Consider the following 11,721-nt stretch of genomic DNA (forward strand, 5'->3'; position numbering starts at 1 on the left):
GTGACATTCTGTACACATATAATTTCAACTAGAGTAAGTAGTTTTATATGAGAACATAAGACACAAAGATACTATTGGCTTGGGGTCATAAGCACTTAGTTTTGTTACAATGGGCATTGAGTTTCTTTGTATTTAGGAGCAATGTAGTTGTCTATTTAAATTACTAATCATGTTATTGTCCAATATCATATTTTGGCATATTTATGTACAATATATTATTCTGTGAAACAAAGTATTAGAAAAATAGAACAATTTTTCTCTCCCCATGTGTGATTTCTTTGTAAGGTTTGACGATTCAAGTAGTTATTTCTTTCACTTCAGTGTCAACATAGAACATTATCTGTCACACATATTATTCATAGATTGAAAATCTTAACTCAGACCTCTGGTATGTTTAATAACAAAGTAAAGATTCACATATGACTCTATAACTTTAAAGATGCCATTGAATCTATCTGGAGAAGATAGCTTGTCAAAGTCTTTACAGTTGCTTCTATGGGTCTAAGAGACAGCAATAGGTGATGATCAGAGTTCTGCTTCACTTAAACTATTTCCAAAGAACACCTCTGGAAATGCATGTACCTGTCTAGTGAAAAGAGTTTCCATCATGCCTCTAGAGTTACACTGAGGTCCCTCTGAAATGTTACTATACTTTCCGAGTATACGGAAGAAATAGTGCACTAATTAATCACTAATGTCACACCAGAGCAAAACCCTGAAGTAGTTTACACTGTTCAAAAGAGTCACCACAATTCTATTTCTTACTTTAAGCTAGGTAGCAACTGTCAAGACACTTTCACAAGTCAGAGTAGAATTTGGAGGTAGGTAAGCATGTGGAACCTAGAGTCTTCAGTAATTTTTATGTCCCAGCTTTGCCCCAGTTATACCATTCTTAGGCCTGTAGATTCTACCTCCTAGCAGATAGGAGAGGCATTTTTTTCCACCTTTTGAGAAAAGAGCAGAATAATTTTTATAGCATAGGACTCCCCTTACAATGCCTTGCTTGCTACCTGTTTTGTACTTGTTAGGTAGGAAAGACACACAAAATATTAGTAATAAACCAGAGGCTTTAAATACTATATTACTTTGACATGTTTTAACAAAAGCATGTTATATGTTTAACTTATGTTCTAAATATGTTTCATCATATTTAGATGAAGAAAATTGTTTTATGCACTCAATTATTGTACCCATATGTGTGAGGCAAAAACTAGTGAAGTCAAAATGAATACTAATATTCAAGATCAATAGAATATTGTCTAATGGTTTCTCTGGACAAGTGTTAATTTTGCTTGTGCTTGGTTATTAAAATAATAACTTATTAGAAGACTGAATTTGTGCTGCTAGCAATAGTGTATTTATCTCCTAATTATTCATTGCAAGGTACATATTTTGATAAATGAGTGTTAAATTGTGTTTTAAAAGAGTGATTGTAACTATGTCTGGTCTGCTTTAAAACAATTTGTGTATGAATATATTTTAGTGTTGTAATGAGATCACCAGTAGCAATTTTGTGGGTACTTACAATGGTAGTGTTGTCTGTACAGTACGTGTTTGCTATTTTGTAGATTAACATGAATTACATTTCTTAAATCAATTTAGGAGAGCAATGATTTAATTTTGTCAACATATTAATTTTGCTTTGAACACATCTAGATTTTTAGAGAAGGGAGACTGCTTCCAGATTATTGAAATTCTTAGAGAAATTGTTAAAGCTAGATCCCATTTATTAGTCCAAAAACACTTAGAACTCACTTATGTCATTTGAGGAGAAGGCAAGTATCTGATAATCTTATTTTGCTTAGCTATGACCACCCTTTCTCCCTAGACCTACTCATCTAGGTTTGTATTCAAATATTCAAGTGCATGATTTACTTTCTCTACCCCTCCTCTCCATCAACATGTTTTGTCTTCTGTTCTATTCCCTTGTTCTTATACTGATTAATCCAATCAACTTATTTTTAATAAGGTGGTAATGACTAATGCTAACTTAATTTGCCCAGAAATATATGAATTCCAAACTTTAAGGATACCTATTAATTCAAAGTGTTACTCCCTCACTTTTAATGGAAAAATTAAAGACAATGAAACAGACAATAAGGAAAGACACTTTGAAGCAGCGGCTTTCAGATTATATATAGTAAATAATCCTTTACTTTGCTTATTAAAATGGGAATGCTAAGTTCTAAGAAATATACCCACACACACAGCTACCATTTCTCAGATCTCTGCTTGTTTTCTTTTACTTTTGCCTTTTTCCCTTTCAGTTCTGGAACTGATCTCCAGGTAAAAATCTAAATTTAGAAAAGTAGTACTGTAGCTGCCATCCAGACAGCAACCTCCTCTCTGAACTTTTCCTTTTCTTGGAGAATCTTATCTCTGGAACTCCCATTTATCTATTTCTGAGTTCAATAAAATCAGTGTACAAAATGTAAACATGCTTAAGTACAGTAAAATACAATTCAAGGTAAAAACATATTTACTATATAAAGTTAGGTTCTATTTTTAAAATATACATATAATTATTCTGACAAGATATTTTGAATATGGAACTATTTCTATGTTGCTATTATTGTTATAGTAATTATTATTATTATAATATTCAAATGGTTGTGTTTTTATCGTCACTCAGTTAAACAGCTAATCCTGTCAGCCTGTTATTCCATGAAGAGGTGCCATCTACCCCAGGAACACCAGATCAAGCTACTTTGAAAAGAGCACATAAGTGGAACTCTTATTCAGCTTCATTTTTATGTCATCTTTTTGCTTTTACTACCAAGACACTGTGAAAATTTTGCACTTGGAATTTATTTACATGTATAATTTATAATATGCATTTAATAATAAAGATGGTCACTGATTACATAGAATATTCTTGCCTCCAGAAATTTATGTATATTTAATAACTTATTTAACAAACTGATATACTTGCATATCTTTGTCAGTGTTCTCACACACATTTGAAAATTCCATGAGGAACTTAGTGACAGGAATAGATAATCACAATAACACATCAAACTAATGAGATTCAAAATTGATATGGTTACTGGAACTTTTTAAAAAATTCAAAGCAGAATGACTAAGAGCTTGAAGCTTACTGGGGCACAATGGCAACTTACTATTTTATAATGGTAAAATTATGGGGCTAGACCATATAATTTCATAGCAGATATATAGCTTTCTGAAGTATTATTTTATCTAGAGATAGAACATAAGGAGCTTTTTCCCTTCCAATTCTGGACCTGATTTCCAGGTAAAATAAGAGAGTACTACTTCAGTTGCCATCTAGACAACTATGGATGAATTCTGAACACACCCTTAAAAATCATAGCTCTTCAGTGCCTCCCCTGGTGGCGCAGCGGTTGAGCACTGGGCTGCGAGACTGCCGGCGGTCTCTGCAGCGCCGGTTCGTTTTCTGGCCGCTGGCAAGGGTTCCCCTCCCCCCCCCACACACACAAAAATCATAGCTCTTCAAAATGGCATATGTATGCCTAGGTGGAATATATATGAAGTTCTTTTAGGTATGGAAAGATAATACTAGAATTCTTTATGCATTGACTTTTATTTAAATATAATGTCTATACTTAATATATTTAATATAAGAATTAAGAATATTATCTGTTACTAATAAATATAATCCAATGGGGTACATGTTCAAATGGTTTTAATTATAGGGTTATATGATTTAAAAAATTGAAGACTCCTGATTTTCACTATCATCCTAGAAGATTTCTGTATTTAGAAATGGTGTCATTTTTATTGAAGCAGCATTGGTTTACAACACTGTATATGATTTAGGGGAGTAGGTTCGCACCACATCTTCTTTATTGATCTGTTGCTGGTTACTTAGGTTGTTTCCATAATTTATCTATTGTAAATAGTGCTGAAATTAACATAAGAGTGTATATATCCCTTCAAATTGCTAGTTTTATATTATTTGAGTAGATACCTAGAAGTGAAACTGCTGAATCATATAGCAGGTCTCTTTTTAATATTTTGAGAAACCTCCATATTGTTGTCCAAAGGGGCTGGGCCAGTCTACATTCCCACTAATGGTGTACAGGGGTACCTTTTTCTTCTCACCCTCAGTAATGCTTGCTTCTGGTCTTAATGACAAGGGACATTCTCACTACTCTGAGTTGTATCTTACTATGGTTTTTGTTGTACTTCCCTGATAATAAGAGATAGTATTTTTTTTTGTGTGCCTGTTGACTATCTGTATGTCTTCTTTGGGAAAGTGTCTATTAAGTAGAAGAGCACTTCTTGAAGTGTGTTCCTCAGTACACTACTACATTTTATCCCTTTAATGAAAAAACTGAAGATCCAAACAAGATCAATGTTAGAACATTTTGCAAAATGATCAATGTGTTATAAGCAAGAAGTGTTATTTTCAGGTTTCAGTCTGGGACACTGGTTTTCATATTAAGATACTTTGACTTGGGAAAATATTTTACTACAAGTTTTGACCCCACATCTTTCCCATACTATCTCCATTGAGAGAAAAGAGAGAGATTAAGAGTCCATCCATCCTGCCAACAATTGGTACCAGGGTGTAAGTTCAGAGCCACCAAAGCAAGATCCCCAATCCCACATGTGTTTAGTTACACCCAGACATGTCTGCTTAACTCCACCTCTTATTCCCCTGCTCAAGAAGTTTGATTCATGATATCCTGAGTCTTGTAGTCTAAGGCAGCTGCATGTGTGTGGGAATGGGGATAATGGCATCAGTTCACTGCACTGCGATGGCCCTCCCTCTTTCAAATCCCTCCTTTTAATTTTTGCCACCATTTCCATGGTGACAAAGGTATGGAGTGGTGCAGTGTGAGGGAACACTTATCTGCGGTTCCGATGAGTTCAAAAGAATTAACAGTCTCTAGGCATTTTCATGGATGATTAGTGTGGCAATAGCTTCCATTTCTGGAAAATAATTCATCGGTCCAAGCCAAAAGGGAAAAAAATTGAGACATTAATCAATCAAGGAGCAGAGTATTAAAAACAAACTCAGAGGGGGGGAAAAACAAGAAAAATCTTTTAAAATATTTGACTTGTTTAAAAGAATTTTCTCTCTATCTTCATTGCAATTCTATCCATTAGGATAGCAAAATGCATTTTAAAGGAGATCTAATTCCAATCCATTCGAACTATTTTTGCATAAACTAACAAGACAGAATAATTTTCTTGGCTTTGTTGGAACACTCTGTAAGTGATCTTAGATTGTGTCCTAAACAACTGGTCTGTACAAGTTTCAGGATCAAGGTTATGCTCTTATCAGTTTCTCTTCTGGAGGTTCCCAGGGCTTTTTCTCCAGTATTTTCAGTCCTGCCAATGGAAACAAGCTTTCCCACCTTCGATGGAGGTCTCTGTAACCCTACAAAGTGGCAGGCTTTTTCTTCTTGGCTCAACTAAAATTTAACTCCCGGAAAAATTCCAGTCAAAACCATGTAGTGAAATATATTTCCAATTCTGTAATTTTAGAAGAGACAAAATTCCCTATTGATATTATGCAAAGATAGACACTTTGCCATGAACAATAAGAATTATTATCACTTTTCCATACTATGATGAAATCAAGGAGAAAGAAAATGCAAGCACAAGTTAGTTCTGCTTGCAAAAATACAATTTAACATTGTTGTATATCCGAGCCAGCTAGGAAAAAAAATAATTCCTTATGTCAAAGTAGAACAAAACAAAACAAAAACCAGTGTCATTTCAATAAAAAATACAATTAAAATTGTTTATTGTCAATAATACATTCAGTCTTATGTAGAAAATTTCCACTCTTGAGTTCCATCAATAAGAGTGAATCATGGTCTATCTTCTGATAATTTCTCTAGAAACAATTTCTGTAAATGAACCAAAGTTAAAATCTGATAACAGACAAGGAAATTTATTCAACATTATAACTTGCAGTATAGCAGAAAGACAATCAAAATTGACACACAATTTACATAGCAGACACTTAAAAGTTTTCATATGAATTTTGAAATACCAACGTTAATATTTATATATAAGCTAGAGCTAAACATTTTTACCAAGTTACAATGATTCATATTAAGTTCCAATTTACCAGATAAATAGTCAATAGGTCGAGACACTCCTAGAGTGTCTCAGGAGTTCTTCTGAGGTTCCACAAAATTTCCTCTGATCAATTAAAAAAGACCACCAATATTCCTAATTTAGATTTTCTGAGAAATTTTATCATAAATATTAGAAAAAAATATAATTGCAATGAGAATCTGGCTACACGCACCAGCACAATGCTGACAGCCAATCTTAAGCTTTTATTTTTATCCCATAACTGGAGTTTTTAACTCTCAATAAAAAACTTTAAATTTCCCAACTCCCTTTTAACCAGATGTTAAAAGACTTCATGTGCCCACATTAATAGGCCAGATAGAAAATATTATATTTAATACAACTTTATAGGAACATGTGTTTCAAACAAGCCCACTAAATTTCAAATTAGTTTCCATTATATTCACAAGCCCAGGATTTCTATAGGTGCTATCTATGCTATTTTTTTGGATGCCAAAATAATTAGACATAAATGGGGATGACATACAGACACACAACATATAGACACAGTTTCCTAAATTTTCATATAAGTCACATGAAATACCCTATACAACTGCAGTTTTATTTATATCTTCAAAGACACAAAGCTATTTACTTTCTTATGAGGACAAATACTAGTATTCTGAAGTTATTATTATTTTTTTTACCATTGTCTGATGTAAAGACAGTTTTACTCACATTTAAGTAGCCAGGCTGTTTGCTACATGTACCTGAAAAAATAGTCTGCAAAAAGACAAGTGGGGGAAATGAAAACACAGGCCTATAAACAAAACTCATGAAAATCAAAATTATAAAACTCAAAAGTTAACAGAAAAGCCAAAAAAAAAAAATAAACAAACAACCAAACAATTTTCTCCCTAGAGTCAAAATCAAATTCCAAAATCTAGACAGTAAGTTTCACATGGTTCCAGTTGTCATCCCACACACCTTAGACTTTGGATAAAAGGGGAAAAAAAGTTTATCTACAGCAATTATCAAGGGAAGCTCATGGCTTGTTTATCATCTCAGGATTTTCAGTGTTCATCTGGGCAACAGAAGCTGAAAGAGAAAAAGAGAACATTTAAGCATTTTGTCTTTCTCATAAACAAATATCTTAAGTCTTTGACAGTTTCCAAAAACCAATGGGTTATTTTTCGCTGAACAGTCTCCTTCCAGGGCTTTCTTCACTCTGGAGTGATGCTCCAGGGTTTTATGCCTGCAAGTTTAGAGAACTGTGAGTGTTTAGCAAAACATCATAAGGACCAGACCATTTCTCTGACATTTGAGCTTGGGCATTTCTACTCTTGCAGGTATTAAATAAGACCCAATCACTAGATCTGAAATTATTCAATGGTTCATCTAGAGGCATGGAAATCCTAGCAAGAACAAAGTTATGAGTTACAGCTAGAATTTCCTGGATAAATTTTGTGCATTGTTTGATTCTATGTTTTTGTTCTATGTCTAATTTAGTTTCAAAATTGAAGCTTGAAATTCTTCTAAAAACAATTCTGAAGGGGAGTGCACTTCTAAAAAACACTCTTATTCGAAGGAGAATGATGAACAAGACCTGATTCCAACTCAGATGGGTTTCTTGGCACAGTTTTGCTAAAGCCTACTTTAAAGTGTGATTCATTCTCTCAGCCTGTCTTGTAGTTTGAGGTCTCCAAGCAGCATACAACTTCCAAGTAATCTGTAAGGCATTACTTACTTTCTGAGCAACTTCTTAAACAAATGTGGGCCTGTTGTCACCCTGAATGGATTTGGGCAATCCAAAGAAAAGAATTATTTCCTTCAGCAATTGTTTGGCAACCTCTCCAGCTTTGTCTGTCTTAGTGGGAAATTCTTCCACCCATCTTAAAAATATATGCACAAAGATTAAATGATAGTTATAATTGCCATCAGTCCTGGGCATTTAAGTAAAATCCACTTCCAAGTCTTTCAAAAGGGTCCTCACACCAATATTGTACCCAGTAGCTTTAGAGCATGAGTCAATCTTGGGGTTATTCCTGGCATATAAATGACAACTTTGGGTGATTTGTTGAGCCATCTTATGCAAACAAGGGCCCTTTAAATATGGATTCCTGGACTCCATCGAGATAACTGTTCCATAGTGGTATCCTTCATGTGGATATTTCAACACTGGATAGACTGGGACCTCTGGAAGGAGTATCATATTATGTGAGTTATTTTGCCAAGTGGAACTGGGGTTGAAGTTAATAAATTTCCATTTTCAGGCCTTTCCCTGGTCAGTGTATTTGAGCACAAACTGAGTAAGCTCATGAGAAGGATAAATTTCCCCAGGAGACGAATGAGCACTGGCCTTTGCCATACAGTCAGCTTCTCTTTCGCTTTTTGCAATTGCAGACTCACCCCTTTAGAGCCAGGAGAATGCATCACTACCATAGCTGATGGCAAAGCTATTACTTTCAGCAATACCAAGATTTCCATTAGGTGCTTATTGCCTTTATTGCTGTCTGTAAAGTAGCTCCCTTTCCTTCCATATGGCTCCATGGGCATGAAGGGTCATGAATGAGTACTTAGAGTCAGTGTATTTGTTTGTTCTCTTACCTTGAGAGAGTCCCGGGACTCAGGGCAGGGCTATCAATTCAGCCTTCTCTATTGACAGCCCTGAAGGCAGGGCTTTGGCTTCTATGATGTCCTAAAATATCTCCACTGCATATCATGACTGTTGGTAATCTTGTTCCATAAAAGTGTTCCCATCTGTAAACATCTCCCAAACTGCATCTGGCAGGTGCTGGTCAGATGAATTTTTTTGACTAGCATACACCAGTTTCCAGACAGTTATGAGTTAAGATTTCATTCTCAAAACTCTCTACATTGCTTTCAAGCAAAGTAACTAGATTTAAAGAGCTAGTAACTCACAAAACTTCCCTGAGGTTATCCAATGTAACTGTTTGATATTTCCCCATATGTTCAACAGTCAACCAAAATCCACCCTTCTGTTCTAGTAATGATAAAACCTGGCATGGTGCATGCACAGTGATGGCTGGTTTAATGTAAATTTTTCTGCTTTATGTAGGAGGTCACAAGTGTCAGCAACAACACACAAACATGTACACCACCATTTAATGGTGTGGTCCAATTGCTTAAACAGGTATGTGATGGGCAGCATTTCTGGTTCACTCCCTTTCTTTCACACACACAGAGTTGGAAAGGCTTCCTGGAGTCTGGCAGCCCTAGGGCTGGTGTTGAGATCAGCCTTCCCTTTATTTCATCAAAGACCTATTGACATTCCTGAGTCCAAAGCAAAGATTCAGAGTCCAGGCCTTTGAAGGCCTCATAAAAATGCTTTGCTATTAACCCAAAGTTGGTGATCCAAATTTTACAAACCCCAGCCATTCCCCAAAACCCACATAATTATTTTTGATTGCTCTGGATTTTGAGAGCTGAATTTAGCCACTTTCTTTCAGTCATGAAGCTTCATTTGCCCTTCTTAATCCTAAATCCCAAGTATGTTACATTTTGTTTACATTATCTGAGCATTCTGAGGTGACACCTTATAGACACATTCTGCAAAGTGATTCAAAATCAATATGGTATTTTCCAAACAAGATTCACTGTCAGCTAGCTGGTGATTAGTAAATCATCCAAATATTGTTGGAGAATGTCCTGTTTTAGTTGGACTTTTCTGAGCTCCTTAACCACAATTTTCCTGAAAATTGTTGAGGAATTCTTAAGCCCTTATGGAAACACAATCCAACAATATTGCAGAGTACTTTTGGATTCAGTGTTCCTGCCATTCAAAAACAAAGTGTAGTTTATCCCAGGCATCTACTAGGATGTAGAAAAAGGCATCTTTCAAGTTCAGTACTGAGAATCAGCCCAAATCCCCAACTACGGCAGTTAATGGTGTATAAAGATTTGGCAGAGTTGTATGTATACCCTGGATTTTCATTAATGATACTCAAATCCTGAACAATATGGTACTCATTTGTGTGAGTTTTCTTTACTGGCAAAATAAGACTGTTATAGGGGAAGCACCAGGGTCAAATGAGGCTGGATCGAAGAAACTTGTAATATTGGGTAAATTCCCTTCAGGGCCTCATCTTTCAAAGCATATTGTTTTCTCATATGCTTTCTGTTTCCTTCCACAACTTCTATTTTTATAGGAACTGCATGTTTGCTATGTCCTGGGTTGCCCAAACCACTTAACTTATCCATTTGTAAATTTCAGGGAGCAGCACTTCACCTTTTTTGTATAGCATCCTTAGTGGGTATCATCTGGAATAACAAGGCATGTTCAGAGGGTACTTGTAGGTACAGTCTCTGGAATGGAGTAAGAAAAAAAAATCTGTGAATTAAGTTCACTTAAGAGGTCATGGCTAAGGAAGACTACTGGACATTCTTCCATGTATACAAAGCTATGCTGGAGGCTTGTATTGCCAAATTAGCATACTAGGAGTTATAAGAAAGCTTTCTTTTGTGGCCCTTCTGTTATTCTGGTGACTGGCACAGTCCTCATGCTGACCCAACACAATTTAGAATTCAAAATTTAATAGGTTTCTCTAGTATACGCAAAAAATTAATCAAATGCTTCCCCATGGTGAGAGTTACCCAGGCCTCCAAGGGGGTTATCATAATAGGCTTTTTCAGAGTGAGTGAAGCCCCTGATCCCCACCATTCTTCATATAAGCCCTCATCTTGCACTACCATTTTCTCATTTCCTCTCTGGCACTGTAAAGTCTAAAGGCTATATCCACCAATTGGTAAGGACTCATCTCTACAATACTGTCTACCTTGATTAATTTCCAATTTACATCTGGAAAACTGTGCTCAGTGAACATCACATTAATCATCTGAGTCATTTGATTTTGTGGAACATCTGGATTCAAGTCTGTTCAATTCTATAAGTTTGAATAATCCTTCAAGAGACTCAGATATATCCTCATTGGCCTTTTGTTGAAGTTGTAGTACCTTACCAGAGCTTTTTTGCTTAGGGATTCCCTGCCTCAGCTCTACTAATAAGCATCTATTATAGCATTTTAACCTTTCCATTCCCCCCTTTTTTGGGGTCACAGTTTAAGTTACCATTGGCAGAACCTTTTCTGGTTCCATGGTTTCTATAACTACCTAGTGGATATGATGCATCTCCTCACTAGCCTTCCTTGAAACCATTCTTTGTTAATGTTAGTAGAGATTGTAGTATAGATTATATGTCTTCCCAGGTAGGCTTATGGGAGACAAAAATAAAGGCAAATAAATTAGCCATCTTTTTAGGATCCTGATGGTATGGAGAAACAGAATTTCTTCAATTCAGGAGGTCCCCATGGAAAAGGGTGTCCTATAAAATTTGACATATCTCCCTGTTCATTCAATCCACACATCAGGAATTGGTGAAGAAAGAACTGTCCTACCCCTGGGAGGCTCCTTCTGCCATGTTGGGTTTCCCATCTGGTGTGAGAAGGAGAAGTCATTTTAGTCCTATCTTGAGAGGACAATGAGGCCTGTGGAAACTCTGCACCCTCCATTGTCATTTTGAAGGGGTTCACTGCAGGTGGGTTCAAAATTTCCAGTAAGTAATAGTCCTTTTCCTTGTACAGCTATCAGAATGAGAGGAAGGCTGCTCCCCTGTTCTTATAGCCACCAAATGGGCCTCTGCCTTTTCTAAGTCTGATTTACAGAGGGCAGCTAGAATTTGTTTTTGCA

The sequence above is a fragment of the Talpa europaea genome (assembly GCF_964194135.1).
Source record: "Talpa europaea genome assembly, chromosome: X".
Classification (NCBI taxonomy): Eukaryota; Metazoa; Chordata; class Mammalia; order Eulipotyphla; family Talpidae; genus Talpa; species Talpa europaea.